Raw genomic sequence first — 15,476 nt, 5'->3', positions numbered from 1 at the left:
TGTAAAGGTGAGGACTGTTAAATTTGCGTCTTGGTGCAACTAGGGTTGGCGTGCAGGTTTAACAATAAGCACATTTGTTAAATCTTCACAGGATTGAGGCTTGATGCTGGCAATGAATAGGAGGATGTAGCAAAGGCATTTAAAACAGTGAGTGGAGAAGGGACACACCAGGGAGTGTTTGATTATTTTGAAGGCAAGGGGGGGAGAAAGAAATGTATAATTTTACATTGCATGTAATTAACCTAAAAGACTCACTGCTGGAAGAAGTAATTGGGTCCAACTGAGTCTAGAAGGATTCAGAGAGAACTAGGCATTTATAGAAATAATGAGAACAAATGCATGAATACTATATGAGAATTAAAACACAAGATATGTAACATTTTGTGATTTAGGTATAAAACAAATACCTCCTGCAGTTGAGAAGAGTATTTCCCTTTAGACGGGTTATTCTGTACGTTATGGATGTTATTCTTCACCTTCCTCTATAGCATCTGGCCATTGTCAGAGGGAAAAACCTCTAGTTTAGTTTAAAATGACAATTATTACGTGTTGCTGTTTATAAAGTTCTGCTTTCAATTTGTTTGCAGCAAATATTTAACGAGGCAGAATAAAATTGAACACAGGCACTCATAAAAAGAATCATATAAACTTTAATGTCCAGAAGATGTCAGGGCCATATTGCAACGTGGTATGGGAGTTTGTTGTGGGCCTTTCTTTCCAGCAGCCCTGCAACCTCCTCCTGGTCAATGAGAGCCCTGGGTGCTCAGATCCTGCGTTTTGTGTGTGTAAAACAAAAGTTTGCATCCTTGCTGTTTTAGACTCTATGAATGTACGAATCGTGTGGGTTGCCCTGTGCTTTACCCCATTCAACTCCATAATAGCTGCTTTAAAAATGAGGCAGCTAGAACTGGGTATGGTACTCTACATGTGGTCTCATCAGACCTTTTTATGCAATGGAAGAATAATGTCCTTTGACTTGCTTTGGTACCCTTTATTTATACTTTGCAGAATTGTTTGCTTTTTGTTGCTGCTTCCAAGTGTTGTGCTGAAAGATTTAATGTCCTGCCTACTCTCTAACCCTTCAGATCTTTTCTCTGATCTATGTGCCACAGTGTGACCTTTGAGGGTAGTACTTTCAACAGACTTTTTTGCTGGCCTCTTACATTTCTCTGCATCTAGTTGCATAAGCCATCTGTTGTCCGTCAGAGTGTAGCTGCCCTTTAACAGCTTGGGCAATCAAAATGAAACTTTGGCAGCCTCACCTTAGGTGTGAAGCTTTCTGCCATTTTGCACGGCAGCGCTCATTAACCTTTTGCTCTGTGAGATTACTGGGTTACAGTCTGATGGAGTTTTTACTTGTTCCTCTTTGCCACCAATTTGTGTCCAAGTGCCAGTTTATGTCCAAATTTTTGCAAGCATCTCTGTGTAGCTCAGCGCTGCATCAGGGCAGAAGTTGCTGCATACTGCAAACACCACTTAAATTTGTGGTGCTGGTCCCTTTGCTGCTGCTGCTCCACTTGTCTAACACAGCTTAAAAATAATACGAAATCTTCACCACGAATAAACCTTTTGCCGCATGTGTTATCGAGCACATGAATTATTACATGTAATGACCCTCTTGTACCAGTTTGAGGACAATTGTGATACTGGATTTAGAAAGGTACTGCAAGTCAGGAGTCCCGTGCTCAGTATTCGTTTGCTAATGATTCATGCTGTGGCTTGAACTGACCAACTTCTCTTCTGGGGATTTAATTTTCTCACTTGTAATATATTTACTATTAATTTTGAGATTTAGTGATCCAAGGACAGTAGCAGTAAACTATTGCGCTTTTATATGACTGTATAGTATTCAAAACTATGAGAGAGAAAACTCTCCTACTGTGTTGGACACGCAAGAAAAGTTCTGTAGCAGGACAAGATCCTCCTGATATGCCCTGCGACTCTGTTGTACGATCTTTACCGTTGAAATTTTGGAAAGCGATATACTCTGCTGCTTACAGATGCAGAGGCTTGGCTCTTCTAATCCTTTCTGTGAAGAGTAAGGGTGTTGGATGAGACTCAGAGTTTATCTCCTCCTTCCTAAAACCTTCCAGTAGGACCCCAGGAATGTGCCACGCAGCACGTGGAGGAGCGCCTCTCCTGCGGAGTGGGTTGCTGTGGCTTCCAGTGCTGGGTGGGTCTCCAGCTCATGGCCTGTGGACAACAGCTGGCAACGCTGCCACTGGGCCACAATGGCACTAATAATGTGTAGGCATTTAAAATGCTTTTGTGGAGTGATCCTGTTATTATATTCTATTTGTTCATCTATTTTCCTCTTACGTTCTTCCCACCTTTCTGTTCTGAAAGCCGTTTAAAGGATTATTTTCTTTTCCCCTCCCACTCCCTCAGCTGCTTTGTACAGCAGCCTTTCTCCCTATGAAGGCTCAACCTTTCTCCCAGTCAATAGCTGTTTCTTCCTTTCAAGGGAGTCCGTGGGCTCTTTGTGCAAGTAAAACAACATGTTTTTATTATAAAGGGGCATTTTTCTATTGAAAGGTCTCAGAATGATGGAACAATATGGAGTGACTGAATGCTTTGAGATGTGTTCAAATTACCATAGCTATTGGGTTTCAAACTGGAGTCTTGTGATATATCTCATGTACTAGCTTAGACTTCCTGATCTCAGTGGCTTCTTCTGACTCTTACAAATCAGTGATCTAAACTTCTGAGTATCTACAGATCCTGAAGCAGAAATAGACCATCACATGTTAAAGAGCTATCTAGGGTTTTATTTCCTCCTATATATAGTTTATGCCCTGCATAAAGTTGCATAAAAGCTTGCATGCATTGAATCATACTTGTTTTGGCTTGAATCAAATGCACCATGTCCTTCAGTTGTTTATAGTATTCATGTGGGTAAAACTTACTAGATGAGCTTGGAGAGGTTTCAAAGCTCTGTTGGTGTTGGGATGCAAATGGCAAATCGGTACGCCCTTCAGGATTAACTGTTGCATTCAGTGCAAAAGAGATTAGATAAATGCTGCTCAGGTGCATTTGGAAGCCAGCTTAAATATTGCATGCAAATGCAACATGAAAATGATTATGAAGATACGCCTACGCATCCTTTTGTGTGTTTGCTTGGTTTGTAGTAATCTCTGTCCCTACCTGCAGTGTATTTTGTATTTTTAGAGTAAAAACCCTTTAGGGCAGGGATGGTGCCTTACATTTGGACATGGCGGCCATTGTGCTGCTGTTGGAAATGTTTCATAAGTAACAATAATGTATTTCATTTGGAAGTAAGATCTCATGCTTTTGCATTCTTCCTATTGAGTGCTTCAGATTGATTCTGGCTGTGCTTTCAGTCTGCTGGCTCCCTGTAGCATACAAAATGTGAATGAACTCTTGCACACTTACTTAAACCATGAGGCTTGCATTCTTCTTTGTGCAAAAACAGTCATCTTGTTCGGAAAACATCAGGTGGCCACAGAGTTAGAACAGGACAGAGGTATGCGATGAACTCCTGATGGGTAATAAAACAACAACCAGGAAAAGAAAGAAAAAAAAAAAGAACAGACAGTAAATGTGGACAATCTCTGTTTTATCTTAGAGCCTGACATTTTTTGCTCCTTCTTTCCCCCTTACTTGTAAGCTATATTTATTTTGCATTCTGACTCAATGCTTCCCTGTAATTATGTGTGTTTTGATTTGTGTCCATTGCCTAAGGATTTAAGTTCAACTGCAACACAGCACCCTTAACCTGAAATACAAATGTCTGCAGCGGGTTCAGTGCCAGCACACGCAAGTCCTGCTGCTCTCTGCTGTGTCGGAAGAGATGGGCTAATGGCTGGGTGCTGTAGGTACAAGAGTGCAGTAATTTCTGTAGGTATGCAATATGTTTAGTTGCCATAGGCTTATGCGGTTTGTCATATAAAATGCAGAATTTGTCATAGAAAAGATACCTATAGAACTGGCACAGGGACATTGCCGTCACAGGTGTGGCACATACAGACATGCCTGTGTTTACACATAGGCGCTCCCTCTCTATGTACACGTGTGTAAGAGAAGAATCGTAAGAGATTCTCTAATCTCATCCCCTGTGATATCTAGATAATATAGTAAAAATGCAGTTTGGCCTGAACTAATGATTGAACTAATTCTTGGACTCTTTCAGAACTTAAATGTTCAAGCTGATAACTCCTAATATTGGGTAACATTAGCTTACTATTACTGCTTTTTCACTTGGCTCCACCCTGGAGAGATCCCTTAGTTTCAATACAAAGGGTTGTAAAAAGCACAACTGTTGAAATGAAGTTTCTAATGCAGTTTAGGTATGTATTCATGCTGTGGTCATGAAAGTGGCTTACTTAACCTATTTCTTTTATAAAAGATTTTAAAAGCTTGGCAATAGAGATTGCTTACAGTAATTATTATGAAATATGTAACAACGTTTCCTTGATATTTTTTCTTCCACAAAAATACCTTATGTTTCAAGTTCAGTTTATTTTAAAATCTGAATCAGTCTGCTGCTAAGTATTTTCTCCTCTGTCAGAATGCATTTAATTGCCCTGCACCTACAGTTTTATTTTTCAGGTTTTCATACTGTTAAAATTTATCACTCTTGCCTTGTTGTTTATACCAACTGCAACAGCAGTTTACACTGATTTCCTCAGCGTAATTTTAATTTCTGTGTACTGTTTGAGCAAGCTTTACAGTGTGAAAGGAAAGCCAACAATACAATCAGGATGAATAAAACCATTTTGGGTTATATAATGTGCATTCATGCTACTATTATGCAACAGAATTATTACTCGTGGCATCCTTAAAACCATTTTGAGTTCAGCAGTGTTGCCTGCTGTCTCATACAGGACGTTCTTTGTTTCTCCTGACTGAGCAGAAAGCGATGATGAACTCCACAATGAAATTAAATTACATTCCTGGAAGGGGAAAAAATAGTGTGACTTTTCACAGGAAAGTTATCACAGTTTTTGATTACCAACAATGTAGGTACTGGTAAAAAATGGTCTTTATGTTTCTGAATGGTCAAAATATATATATATTTTTTTTCATGTTGACCTATTATTTTCATTAAGTAGTGTGACTCTTGCCATATTAAATCTGTCTGACTGTGTTAGTGGTGATATCAGTCATCCCTTCTATTTACTATACTTTGCATTTATTAAAAGATGGCAGCATATTTTGTTTTAGCATTTTTCATGAAAGAAGCATGGTAAAAGGCTTCACTGACCAGTGTTTCACAAACAAAATTTGTATAATAGCTTTCCCCTTACGGAGGAAACTCTGTGTCTTAGGGTAGGCGTAGAATTGTTGTCATCTTTAACACCCAGACCGCTTATAAAAATGAGGATGATTGAGAATTTTCTTCTGGGAGGAGGTGATGCTGGGCAATATCATAGCAGTATTAAGCGGCATTAAAATTCAGTTGTACTAGAAATAAGCCTGTGATGTCTAGCCTTGTGTCAAAATAGTCAAGGGTTATATAACAATAAAATAGGGAATTAGGGAGGTGGGAGGAGATGCAATATTAAGATTGCAGTTATGCAGTAATTGCAACATAAGCATTGAGGTGGATGAGACCAGGAGATGAGGCTTGGGACAGGGTTGCATGCAAAGACTTGAAGGACAAGTGTTTCAATTTCAAGGCAGGCTATGAGCTATTTATGAGCTTAGATGATGACTTCAGGAGCTGTGTTGTTTTTTTGTTTTGTTTTTTTTTTGTATATCTGGGAGGATATTGAGGTGGGTGACATGGGGAGAAAGGTCCAATGCTGTAGGCCTTTGAAGTCTAGATTAGTTTAAAATGTGAGAAAGTATTCTGTGTAGAGGCCACAGTGTTGTCACACGTCACTGAATAAGTTAAGTTGACTTCTTCTAGTTGATACAGTCTGCATTGTAGAAAGTTCTTTAATATTTGCATACAGAAGGAGTCCTGGAAGGATGAAAAGGAAATATGTGCTTTTACGTTAGTAATTTAGCTTAAGCTGCACAACTTATTGAAGTGAGGAAGGTAGGTTATTACCTGTGCACGTTCATGTTTGTTAGAAATGCTCTTAAAATGGGGAAGTTGACATGGTCTTAGCCACTTATGCCATGTTTTCAGAGTTTAGTTAGCTGTTCTGTAGATTTACATACTAATAGGTGAATTCCATTATGTGTATTCAGCTTGGCTGCTTAAAATGCATGTCAGTATGTCATGTAGTTTAACAAAAATATCACAATGATTTTTAACAGTATTCTTTGTTCAAAGTATTTGTTCATACCTGGGTTTGTACTACTCCTTGCTTGCTGTACCCTTAGTTCTTGGCTCGTGATATCATTCTGCAGTTGCTTGGTAGCAGTGCAAGAGCTAAGGCCAGGTGAAGGTCCCTTCTGTTAAACACTCCAGCATCTCAACCCTATGTTAAGATCTAGACTGACTGGTATTGCCTGACACTAGCAGGTTGACTCCTCCAGAGACAGTAAAATGGATGAGGAGGAGCTGGAGAGAAGTTTTCATTTTGGTAAGAGACTGTTTTTGTTTTCAAGCTCCCAGTAGACCTCATGAAGAACTGAGCTGGGACCTGGCCTTTTGAGATGAATGCATGAATTTGTTATGTTTTCAGTTGCCATTTCTAGCTTCCACTGTCTGCTTGTTGCAACAAAACCGGGTTGGGTTGTTGGTCTTCTATGTCTGCTATATGGACTCTGTGTAGAAATTATTTTGCATAGTCTTATAGAGTGCTTGTCATCTATAGACTCTGAAGTCTTTTATAGAGGAGGTCAGTGTTAATCTGTGCTTCCACAGCTGGAAAACCTGAGGCACACAGAGGTCTTGCATGTGGCCACCGCGGGGGCTCATATTACCATGACTTGAATTTCCAGGGCACTAAGACTCTCTTGAGCCACCTTTGAGGACCTCCCAGGAGGGACTCTTCTTGCTGCAAGGCTGTTATCTTAAGAGCCAAACTCCCTATCATCTGCAGTTAACAGACGTTTCAGTGGCATAACCGCTAAAATTTTTGTAATTAGTTAAAATCTGTAAGCAGAGAAGATAGTTGCACTTCTTGCAAAGTGTGGTCGGTAGTTTTGGCTCAATTTAGTAGTGACCAAATGGGCATTTGCTTGTTTAATTTGTTTTGTCTGACGTTTTATAAATATGACTGATACTAACTTCTGGGGCGGTGAACAGTAGAAATGTCTGGGTTAATTATGCTCTGTTTTCAGGTCACCATAATTGAGGCTTGTGTTCTGTATGTAAATTTGCTGTACTCTGAGCTTGAACCTCTAAGTACTCCTCAGGTGGAAGGCACAGTACACCTGTCATTCTAATCTATAGTCAGGATTACTGAAAGCTGTTTGAGAGTCAAGTTAAATATATGAGCAGTTTGCCACCTTTTGTACTGTTTTCCCTTGCTCAACACCCCTTCCTTTCTCCTTTAGAGTTCCTAGTAAGTAACTCAGTCTGGGAACTGTAAGCAGGCTTTGGTACCTACAAATTTCCAGGTCAGGCTGGAAGCAGGTGACGGTGTGGGGAGGGAGGAAGAGAAGTTAAGACAAGGGTTGTTAGCAGAAACTGTAATTACTATTTACTGTTTCTGGGACACAGAGGAACTGCCCCAGCTGCCTATTTCCCTCTCTTAGGGACCCTCTATAATCCATACCTGTAAAAACTTTTATTAGTTTTGACAGTTAATCACTGACTGTTTTATGCAAGTCCAAAGAGTCTATGTAGAGCACTTCCCTCGTGGAGATGCTATGTAACACTTCCTTCATCTCCAGAAGTCAAAATATTTTAGAAAAGGGGCTGATTTTACTGCCAAAATGGGTGATAGAACCTATTTCCTTGCCTTTGTTTTGGTGCCCTACTCACTTAGCTGTTACTTTGAGTGTTTATTTACTGCTCAGTTTGGTGATTGGATATTTTGGTATTACTAAGCATCGAGGAGAGGAGGGTGCCGAGTTTTACAGAAGTAATTATCCTCTTATATAAAAAGGCTTTGGAAAGATTAAATATAGGACGTGTTTGCTCGGTTGCAGAAGAGTGTTTCTGGTAAATGTCACTTGATGACAGCTATTCCTCAAACAGTACAAGATGCACATGACTAAGAGTCTTGCCTGACTTACTGGTTTTTTTTTTCTTGCTTTTCTATTTTATATTAGGGACTTGCTAAGCTTCAATGTCGGGTCAAAACCACCAGGAGTACTTATACATACTGATGTACTATGAAAATAATAGATCCCTGGCATGCTTACAAAAGAACAACATTGTGGTGAACTGCAGAACTGTGAAACATGTCAAACAAAAATGAAAAGGGCTTAAGTAATCCAGTGTTTCAATGAAGACTGTGTGTCAGATAAGAGAAAAGGATTGGAGGGCTTGTCTTGTTTTTGTTATAGCAAGAGAGGTGAGAGTCAGGATAAGAAGGAAATTTTTGTAGGTACGAAGCAATGAGAAGGTAAGTGCATAAATCATACAAGATAGCTAAAGATGAAGATACGAGACTGAACTGTTGGAGCAATTTTTAGTCTCTTTAAAAAGCTTGTATGCTGCATAGTGAACCTCTCGAAGGGCTTGATTCTTACTGAATATGACTACATTCCTTTGCACAGATGCTTTCAAGAAGTGGGCCAAATTCAGAGGAGGAATTTATATGTTCCCATGGCTTTATAAGTTTCGCCATTTGTAAGAGTCGGACAATGCCATTTTAATGTAGACCTCTTTGAAGATTCAATTTCTTAATGCATTTGCCTAAACTCCTTTAGATGCATGCAGCAAGAGGTGATGTGTAAATTACTTTTTGCTTTGATTCATTTAGAACTAGGCCCATATAATTCACTGATACCCAAATGAGTCTACATTTGCATAACTTCAGAAGGTGTGAGAACGCACAGCTCAGCACCATGGCATGCATGTTGTTTCTTATTTTCCCCAGAGTGGCTTTAAGTAGCTGCAAGGTGCCTGAGTGAAAGTGTTCTAACTGAGCAACAGCATTTGTGTAAGAGGCTTTTTTCTCCTTTTTTTTTTTTTTAAAACCTCTAAATCTGGCCCACAGCTTTTGTTACTGTTTGCCAGCTCTTCAGACAGATACCAGCCAGACTGTGAGCTCTAAGGCTACGAGAAAATGAGAATGCCTTTTGTATAACGATCATGGAATTAATTGGTCCTGGAAACTCTGGGTTGCTGCCAAGAAAGGTTATTTATGTGGTAAGAAAGGAAAGGAAAAGGGTGGAGCTTTGGAAATCCAGGAATACCCCTAGCTGTGGGATCACAGGAAAGAGCTAGTAAAGTTATTGTGGCTTCCGAGTTTGGTGCAGTCAACGTGCACGATTTTGATTTTCAGCAGCATCCAAAATGAGGAAACGGGAGTTAGCGAAGTGGAGAGAGCTCTGCAGAGAGCTTTGCATTCATTGTATTTCCAAGTGCACTGTACAATAAAAGCAACAGCTTCTGCAGAGGCAAGCATCTACGCTGCCTGGAGTCTGCAGGCTGCAGGAGATCCTACCTCTAGCCACCAAATCCTGCATTCCAAGCCACGGTTTCCTGGAGTGGAAAATCTGCTTCAAATTCAGTGTGTTATCTCACGCAAACTGTTTTCTGTGCTGACAGTTGTGCAGAATGGAGGACAAGGACAGAGAGGAGAGTGATGGGATGCAAGGCTCTCAAATACTGCCAGCATTGCAGAACTGATTGCAAGAGGAAGCGTGGATGTGTACCCCCAGGAGCCTACCCTAGCAACACTCAAAATACTCTTGACTTCATTTGATAAGCTTAGTCTGGTCACTAGGCTTTCTAATGTGCACTGTTATGTGGTATTGTTAGTGCAAAATTACTGCTTTTCACAGGGATATTTTTTAATGGTCATGTGGTGTGGATGGGGGAGTCAGCGACCATGTGTGCAAGTTTGAGGCAGCTCAGCATGATTGTCAGCTGCTGTGGATTTTATCTGTCAATATACCTACGGGACAATCTTACTGTCTTCCATTTAAATGGAGCAGGCTCAGTTATCAAGTTCATTAAGGTCATTCTTGCAAGGAAATGCTACGTCACATAAGTTGTTAATATCTGCAGTTGTTCTTCACAAAAATACTTGACCAAAGTGAGTAGGAGTCTCTCGTAGCATCTTGAAGACATGTTATTACTGAAGTTCTGTGTGGTTTTCCCATGGAATCTGGTTGTTCATCAAGCAACTTTTCTGTTTCATCTGTCTTGCTACTTTCTTTGAGTGATGTGTGACTATGTTAAAAGAAGAATGTCTTACGTTTTTCATGTCTCAGACTGGTGTTATGGATGCTTGGGTTTTTGGAGCTTTTGAAGCTGAATCAGTCCCTGAATTTCTTTTTTCCCTTTTTACCCCCCCCCCAAATGATTGTAGATATTGAAAGTTTACTCTGGAGAACCTGTGTGTAAGGAAGCATTATAAAAAAAAAATAAGGGCAAAAATCACAAAAAGCATCTTATTCCTACTTTCAGGAGATTAAAGCTGACTTGCAAACAATGAAAGGAAATGGTTGTTGTTGATTAGAGTGCCTTATTTTTAGTTAACTTGTAAGTTACTGTAATTTAAACAGTTTTATTCCAATGTAGGGTATCTGTCCCGTAAGTTAATAAAAATATGTAGAGTGGAAAACTCCCCATCTGGAAAAGCTGTAACTTTCAAGGAAAGTCAAAAGCATTTAAAAATCTGTCAAAATCAGTAAAAATGGAGTTTAAAAGACACTAGTTAGTTAGGTGCTCTTGAAAATAATTCTGCAGAACTTATAAATAAAACAAGTCTTTAGTAAAGTGGTAATGTTTTAAAGGACTAAGCCTGAAGAATATTTACTATCTGATTTACTTATTGTTCATCCCAGTTGTTTTCTTTCAGTATTTTTCCCAGTCTGCCTAATGAATAATAATTGCATCAATTTCATTCCATGATTCTCAGTTTCGGAATCTCAATAGATAATATTTGCATTGGAAAAAACCTGCAGACCAGTGTTTTTTGACGTAAAAGCAATTGTTTCCAGTGATATTTCTGAAATAATGACTACACTTCTGTATGTCTCTAGTTGGGTAGCAGACTATTTTTGCACTCTTCAGAATTTGAATTATTTTTTACCTTGAAGAGTCTCTACTCCCTCTTGCTAGGACATATCATTAACTTAGGAGATGGAGTTCATAATTAATAATCTCATTGAAGGTTAACAGGTAGCATTTGTACCTTTGGCACACCCAGGCTGGTGGATCAAGAGCTGCATTTTGTCTGTCAAACTGAATGAAATACCTGGCAGCTTTGGGCCACGTGGAGCTTTTGCTTTAGTTTGTTGTCATTGTGGCCATATCTTGGCCAGTCCTTGCAGAGAAGGACTGATGGGGAATGGAGATTGTGGTATCGAAGGCTGCACATGGTGTCTCACCAGATGGATAAAGGAATGTTGCTTTTACACACCTAGTAACAAGCTCTGCTGGTTACAAGCTGCTTGTAACTTAGGACCAGTGTACTCAAGCCCTGTATTGGTGGCTGCAGCGGAGAGAAGACGTTTGTTGGATGTTATGCTGATACTGGTATCTCTTCCTCATCCTGGAATTGTGCGTGTGGCTATCTTGCGCTTTCACAATGCCCTGGTGAGTCAGTAAGATTGTGTGTGGGTTCAGGAGCCAGCCTGCACGGGGCAAGGTCAGGACATTAATTGTAACCAGCTTGGAACCGAATTATAGCTCCTTCAGTATTGAGCATCTGCAGCTAGTTTTGCAGTCAGTTTGTGTCTGAAGGAAGTTTTCAGCCTGAATGTTTTTTAGTCTGCATGGAGCTCTCCTGTTTCAGCAAGAACTGGATACGTGGGTCATGTTTTGTGCTGTATAGCTGTAAGACGATCGCCTTAAAAGAGAGTGGGCCTCTCTGAAGGTGCGGCATTGCAGAGGATTAGTAAAGATGTTAGAATTACACTAGATCAGTACCTGCACAGCCTAAAATAATAAGGACTTGGAAGACTATACCTCAGTTCAGTCTTTATACATTTGCTTTTGAAAGATGCTGTCCATCTGGTAGGAAACTATTTGCTCAGCACTTACACTTGCAGATTATCAAGGCCATGATCAATTGCCTGAAAAATCAAAGTAAGACTGTTTAAAAAACACAAAATAAATCCAATTATAAAATGCCATGTATGTTTGCTTATTTTTAGCCTTTTAGAGGACCAAGAAAATTTTACTGAAATCCTGAGATGTTGGAGTCTAGCACCTTTGTTAGGCTGCTGGACATGTTGTTGGAGACGTTCGGAAGGAGATAGAGAGCCTTTTTTGTGATTTTGATGCACAAAACAGTGCAAAACATCTGGTGACTTTAATTCGTACCTTGTAACAGTGATGATCACTGTATGCCCCTGTCAAACTTATGAAGAGCTTTAGGAACATCTTTTAATAGCAGTAGATACAGCATTCCTCTGAGCAGACGACGCAAAAGCAAACATGAAAACTCTTTTGCCTTTGGGTAGCCTGGTTATGTCAGTGAAGAGCTGGCCTCTTGATTAAATCCAGACTGAGCAGTTTCCTGTTAGCACGCTAACTCAGCCCACAATGTCTTATTCTGCAAGTCTGTTATTGAGCTCGTCTGCCAAGTCCCTTTTCCTTTTAAACTTACAGGCAGAATTGCTAAAATAATACAAATACAAACAATCCCTAAAAGTCTCTTAAAATTATTTCTACCAATTCAATGTTTTTGACAAACTCAGTTTTAGATTTTCAGGGTTTGGGGTTGGTTTTTGTTTTGCTTTGTTTTTTTGTTGTGGTGTGTGGGGTTTTGTTTTGGTTTTTTTTTTTTTTTTTTTTTAAAACATTCTCCCAACATGATGTCTTGGGGAAGTTGCAGTGTTGCAATTAATGGAAAATGTTGTGCATGTTTCAATCTTGGAAACAGATTCTGCCCTTACTCGGTACACAGTCACATCAGTGAATGAGAGGTTTTTGCGCACACTGAGTGGGATATGGCTGTAAGTCAATACATCCTGAGTGGGGCAATCTGATGGATAGGAAATTAACAAATACAGTGGTGCAGACTTTATTCCCTGTTTGAAAGTGGTTGTATTGTATAACTAGTTATTTTCAAAAGTATATTTTAGTTGTAAGATGAAAAGTCAGCAAGAAAATTTATTTTTTTTTTTTTTTCCAAGCAAGTTTTGTTTAGGGAAAATTTGAATGGAGGACAGATATAGCGGTGGTACCAAGATATCCTTTTAGTGTTTCTGTAATGGTGGTATCATATGTAATTCTGTAGACACCTCTAAGTCAGATATGTGACAGATTATGCACCTTTAAACAGCCATAAGATCCCTGGAACAGAATTTTGCAAGTTAGTCTGGTGTAATCTCCTTCATTGTCTGTGGGGTTGCGTTGGGGTAACAATGGGTTTTGTACTGTGCATTGCCTTGTCTATTTATAAAAGACATTAATGAGTTCATGACACAAGACCACGTTAGCCAGTCTCTAATTTCACAGTGTGTTTGAACAGATGTAAACCTGCGGAGCTTCCAGAAATTATCTTGCAGCTTGCACCCAAGCTTGTTTTCCTGGTGTCAGCCTGTGTGTTCTGCAGCTGTGGAGTGAACTTGTCTGGGTTAAACCTGAGCCCACCAAGTGAAATAAAGGGCTCTGTTTTGGCTGGATCACTTTCCCAGCCCAGTTTGCTGTAGCAGGTGGGCAGAAAAGGGCATCTGGGAATGACTTCTTTCAGTGGCTTAAACTCAACATGAAATGGTGCCATTTTGCAGTTGAGATGTGGCTGCAAGTTTCCTTGGACCGCTGCTTACCTATTGTGTCTACACTCCTCACAGTCTGTTGACAGGTCCTTGTGTCTTGATCCTACAAGGTGCTCCTGGCTCTTCCAGGGCTTCCTACAGACACAGAGGCACTTTTCTGCAAAAAAAAAAAAAAAAAACCTGTGCCTGGGCCCACTTCTTGTTATAAACTCCAGAACATTGTGGGGTACTGCTATTATTCCTATATTTTCTTTCCCTGTCTGGTCTGTTGGGTTTTATTTTTTTTTATACAGACAAGAGGTTGTATTTTAAGGTAACAACAAGAGTTTGTTGGACCTTGTTAGACTGGGAAATGAGGTGTCCTCGTGCAAGCATAGCAGAGCTTTAGAATAATATTGAAGACATCTACATTGTTCAAAAGAGAGAGAGATACCTATTATAAGTAATTCAAAAGCAATGGAAGGTAGTGATGTAAATATGAAGTGGATGAGTTATCCATTCCTAATTATTTTAAGAATAGGGTTTTTTTTGTTTTCTTTGTGTTTTGTCAGTGTACCCAACCAGAGTTGGTAGTGACTGTAAGACATTAATATGCTGGCTTCATGTTCTCAGTGTAGCACCAAGGTGTTGTGTTAATGTTGGAATATCGTTAGCCTTGTTGTTTCTAACTCATACCTTTAGTAGGCAGTTTCTGGAACACAACTTCTGGTCAAAACAGCCGTGGTGTCTGAATACCACCATTCAGTCCTGGTGGTGTTTTGTCAGGATGAATTTGAGATGTGTTGTCAAGGAACCATGGAGAAACCCAAAATATGGATTGTATTGTTACTTAGGGGAGTCTCTCAATCTGTATAAATGCTGACTCAATATTCAAAACCCAGAAGAGCTGTTAAATTATAAAATAGTACTGTAAGGCTGGGAAATCTGACCTAATGATATACTGTTCCTATCTGATACTGTGATACAGCAGAAGCTGTTACTCGGGAGAGTAAGGTTGTGATTCAGAATAGAACCATCACAGCAGTCCCACTTGGAAGCTTGCTGTGGGTGTGTATGTAAGGAGGAAATCTGCAGTGAAAATGGGTTGGACTCCTCAGATTTTATCCTAAGATTGCAGGAGAACTGATGATGCAAAGACTAAGCTAGACTGTTGTGTGTTCTTGCTCAGTACAAGTTTATTTGCTGGTGTATTGTTCTCCTAATATATTTAACCTAACTTAACAAGATTGAAGATTTTTTTTCCACAGCTTTGAAATATTTTATGATGGCCTGATTTCTCCTTTGCATAATCTTATTAATTCTAGGTAGATACAAGGTTTGCCTTAAACAAACTACTTTCTAAACTCCAGTAAATGTGAATAAATTAACTCTATACTTTGAAAAGGCATATCGTTCATTCAGATGACCTTCTGATAATTTAGTTACATAAATCATAGTTGATGTCTGGGGATTTTTGTCAGAGTTTTTCTTTTCAGTCATGATTTCAGAAACTCAAACAGGCTCAAGCCATTCTTTCTCTCAAGGAAAATGACTTTTTTGTTACTGGAGTTTTATTAGTACTGGTGATACGTGATTATAGTGATTACGTATGTCATGTAACTGTGATAAAGGCAAAAGAGCAGGTGCATCACAGCGCATTTTCCTCAAGCTGAGGATGCAGCATGTCAGTTCAGTCCTGTTAAACAGCAGCAAAGGAAAGGGAACTGTACGCTTCCCAGTGTTGCCTCTCTAGAGTTCGGTGGTCTGAATGTTCCTTCCCACAGACA

At 39.6% G+C, this 15,476-nt stretch overlaps 1 protein-coding gene across 1 annotated transcript in view; it reads left to right on the top strand.

Moving 5' to 3' along the window:
* Positions 1–15,476, top strand: part of RGL1 (ral guanine nucleotide dissociation stimulator like 1) — an 80,580-nt gene that overhangs the window by 13,236 nt on the left and 51,868 nt on the right. The gene's annotated exons all lie outside the window — the stretch shown is intronic.

This window comes from Chlamydotis macqueenii, chromosome 8 (assembly GCF_036417535.1).
Source record: "Chlamydotis macqueenii isolate bChlMac1 chromosome 8, bChlMac1.mat, whole genome shotgun sequence".
NCBI classification, from domain to species: Eukaryota; Metazoa; Chordata; class Aves; order Otidiformes; family Otididae; genus Chlamydotis; species Chlamydotis macqueenii.
Note: the sequence above shows the minus strand (reverse complement) of the source record. Positions and strands in the feature narration are given on the sequence as shown.